The sequence below is a fragment of the Cetorhinus maximus genome, chromosome 22 (genome assembly GCF_964194155.1).
Source record: "Cetorhinus maximus chromosome 22, sCetMax3.hap1.1, whole genome shotgun sequence".
Classification (NCBI taxonomy): Eukaryota; Metazoa; Chordata; class Chondrichthyes; order Lamniformes; family Cetorhinidae; genus Cetorhinus; species Cetorhinus maximus.
The window spans coordinates 43,727,472-43,731,798 of record NC_135900.1 but is presented as its reverse complement, the minus strand read 5'-3'; positions in this window follow the sequence as shown (position 1 = coordinate 43,731,798).

The following is a 4,327-nucleotide window of genomic DNA, read 5'->3' as shown; positions in this document are numbered from 1 at the left end:
GACACTGTGTATTTAATGTGCAGGCTGGTCACAGTAATGTTTCTATAACTGTAAAAATGATCTGTTACACACCCTGTTATATTCCTTGCCTGAAGGGAACTTTCAGATATAAATTCCATTCTATGTCAAGAGAATTTTAAAAATTTGCCTTGTCCACAAAACGAGCTGTGATTACAGAGCTATTTGGTTTTCTTTGGAGAGAATTAACTTTGATATCTGAATTGTTTGCTTTTTTTCCCCATTATTTCTGTCTTGTGGCAAATGCATGTTTTCTGTAAACAAACTAACATCTCCTATCATCCAAAATTTGAGCTCTTGTATGTGGCACATCTGAGATTGTGTGCTCAAGGTTATTGGTATCATTACAGTATCGATCACTGGATCTCATATGGAATGTCAATCATGTTCCCACCATGCCAACTGTATACAAGCCTAAAATTAATAGATTAAATATTGCATAGAAGCAGCAAGGTATTGAGGCTACATATTACATTATAATACATAGAATTACATAGTTTTCAGCTCAACTATTCCATATTGGTGATTACACTCCACAATAGCCTCCTACCCTAGTTCATCCCATCCTAGCAGCATATCCTTTTATTCCTTTCTCGCTCATATGTTTATCTAGTGTTCCCTTAAATGCATTTGTGCTAGCTGCCTCAACTACTTGCTGTAGGAGTGAGTTCAACATTCTTACCACTCTTTAAAACAAAGTACAGTATTTAATATTACAATGTTTAAGAATTACAATACTTAATAAATAACAACCTATAAAGGGTTAAATTCCCTTCATAGAATGTATTATAGTTCGGTGATAAACAAAAGCTGTTTGTAGACTTCCACCATTCTGTATATGACAGTCAACAATTTCCAGGCCAGCTGTGGAGTTCAGACCTCTAGGTGCAATTGAAGCCTTTCGGACAAGCCTTTCCAGGCTTATGCAGTGCAAAAACTCTAAAATCAGAACTGCCAAATGTCTAATTACATGCACCAAAGTGGGGTAGGTGGTCACTCATCTTCCAGCTCTCGTATCCACTCGTACTTTGATCATATAAAAAAAACCATCTAGAATAAAACACATACGCCCTAATTAATTTCTAGATCAATCAACCATGATGTGACATTTCAGGTCTCAGCTTTCACTGATAAACAAGGCAAGGAATGACCACTTCCATTTTTGCCTCTTGCTATTTCACTGTGAGATAAAATACAGAAATTCCCCTGTTTCATAGCATAAACACATTGGGAGTGGAATATCACAGACTAGCTCTTTAAAGTCCCTCTATTACTTGTTTTGACCTACCACACACAGTTTTTTAAAATTTAGTCATGATGAGGAGGAGAAATTAACTTGGCTAAATCCTACAATGTGAGAACTCTTTCAGACCTTTTTTAACCTCATTTATAAGGATGGAATTTTTTTAATTTTAAAAGAATCCACCCACCTGCCAGTGCATGTGCAAGCATGTATGGTGCCACCACTACTACTTTATTTAGCTGAAGAACTACACATTCTGGATGACAGATGTAATTGGTCTTTTTTCCTGCTTCTCTCTGTGGAGTAGAACTTTCTAATTAAGTCCCTCTGCCCATCCACCCCCAAAAAAGTGCAGTTGTTACACGGATGTCAGTGTTTTGTCTCTTTGAAGTTGATAAAATCTTCCTTGTGGAGCGGTTAAAGGTTGAACAGCAGAGTAAACAGGACAGAAATCCTTTAGCAAAACTGTCAAATGAGCAGTGTGTTTGTGGTAGAGTATGTGAGCATATATGAATGGGTTTGTGTTTTTCCTTGTTTGTGTTAATGTATGCATAAGTGTATATTTAAATGTGAATGTGTGTGTTGGTATGCAGGCTATGTGTCTACCCTGGTTTGTACATTTGGGTTTGTTTTTGTGTATCTATCTGAACATGTGATTATCTGTAAGGAGTACGTTATATGTTCATTCCAGCTGAACCACATAATGCAAAATCTTGCCATTCTGTTTGACCCAGGGTTGGGCTTCAGATCCCTATCTTTCACTATGACCACTTATTTCCACTTACTTAGAAATAAATTAAGCTACTAAATGGATAAAGGTCATAAAGCCCAATCAGCTAAGGTTGGCATTTACCCTTCAAACTGTTACAGACAGAAGGGGGTTTTATTTAAACAGCCCTGATTTCTCCTCTCTCCACCTGTCCGTAAACAGAAAGGTATTTTTGATTTCCCCCTTTATTTTCTCAACTCCTCAATTTTGGTGTGATCCAATTCTCTATTAATAACCCCACTTGAGAGAGGATGAACTAAAAGGGTTAGTTTATCTTACACACACAAAACACAGGAGTGGGTGATGTTATGTACCCCCGGTACATTCATACAATAAAAAAGGGATAAGGGGAAGAAAGAGGTACAGGGCAAAGACCACAGAGAAGGTAAGAATTATTGTTTCACGTGAGTCCAGAGTCCAGAATCAAAGTCCAATTTACTTTCACAGAGTCAGCAGGTTAAAGACGGATGCTGGATAATCCACATTTCCATTTGTGATGATTTCCACAATGGGATGGACGCACAGAGATGACTCAGTAGGCGTTGGCACAGAAGTTCCAGTAGAAAACAGTATAGGTCTGGAGCCATGTATTCAAATACATGGACAGAGCCCTTTTTCTGCTGCCACCTGCTAAATGGAAAATGGTAGTCTGCCTTTTTTCAGCATCATATGGCAATATTACAGGCTCTAGCAGCTTGGGGGGAAGGGGATGTCATGTGAAGTGACTCCCACTTCTCCACCTTGGTTTGGACAAAGGATGTATATTCCTGGCCCAGATTCTTGAGACAGCTAATGTTACACACGTTAATAAATTCAGGATTCCGGGTCCTTTTGTCCTCACAGACATATTGTTCCTGTTGACCAGGGGCCAGGCCTTAGAAACGTAAAGGGCCTTTGTACAAGTCCTGGGAATTTGATCTCTGCAATCACAGGGGCATTAGTGTCTCTTTAGAGACAACGAAGTTGCTGCTGTTCTGAAGGCCAAAAATTCCTTTTGTGTGAGTCGTAGCCAGTCATGGCTTCAGCCAGTATAAAACCTTTGTCCAGTTTTAAGATAAATATTTTTATAAATTAGCCAGGATGATATATATTTTATAAAAACTATAGAGTGAAGTCTTAGCCCCGGGGCAAGGCACTAACACAAACATGCAGAAACACAAACCCATTTATATAATACTCACACGCTGCACCATGTATAGACAGAAGCACACTGTTCATTTGGCAGTTTTGCCAAAGGATTTCTGCCCTGCTTACTTCGCTAGTTAATCTTTAACCTGTCCATAAGGAAGCTTCATTGGCTCTTAAGAGACAAATGTGGGGATGAAGGGGAGGTGGGCTTTACACTGATCTGTTTAACTTCATGCAGATGAACCACTCATTCCATTGAAGAACCGGACCAATGTTTGGGAGAACAGAGGTGGGCCTTTTAACCTGGTCGCTTTGGCATTGGCTCGCCTCCATGTCTGCCTCCTCCTCTGCTGGAGGCAGGAGGCCCACCTTGAAGCCGCCTTGCCCTTGAAGAGATGAGGATCCCTCCTACTTGCACTGCCAGGACGGGTGGGATCACAACATCGGGATTAATCCAGACTCCTGATTCCCACTTCCAACAGGAAAGTTCCAGCCATGGTGTAAGTGGACCGGCAGAAGAAGGCACATGCACAATCAGTCATCATTTCACTCATGTCAAATGCCCAATCCTGTTTAGATAGACACAAGTTAGTAACCTTGACTGCTTGGCAACAGTTAATCATTGGGATTTATGGACTACATCTTTGTACTTAATGAACTTATTTCCCTCTGTACCCTATCAGATACTCAAACACTCCTATAGATCTGGAATGAATGGACAATGTGACCTTGTAAATAGGTGAAAGGAGATGTTGACATGATGTTGGAGAGCTGTGCATCTCTAATGCATAATGTAGCTGCTAATCAATATTTTAATGGGTTCATTTTACAGGCAACATGTTTTGTATTCAGAACTGTAACCTTTTAACATTGTTTAGTGTGACAGTGCAGAAGATCATTATTTAATTGCGGTTCACCTCTCCTGCTCACGATTACCATGGCGTGATCCATTTTCTTTTGCTTATAAAAATCAATAAACTCAACAGATAACAGATAAATGAATAGCAATAATTCATTGTGTGAAGATGATAAAGCAACATATAAATGCATGCGCTGGTAGTTTTTTAACCCCCTCTGCTATTCCAGTGTATATAGACAAATTCGTACTAGAGGCACAAGGACAGAGACTAGGCTATCTAAATGTATCCTGTAAAGACACACCTCACCAC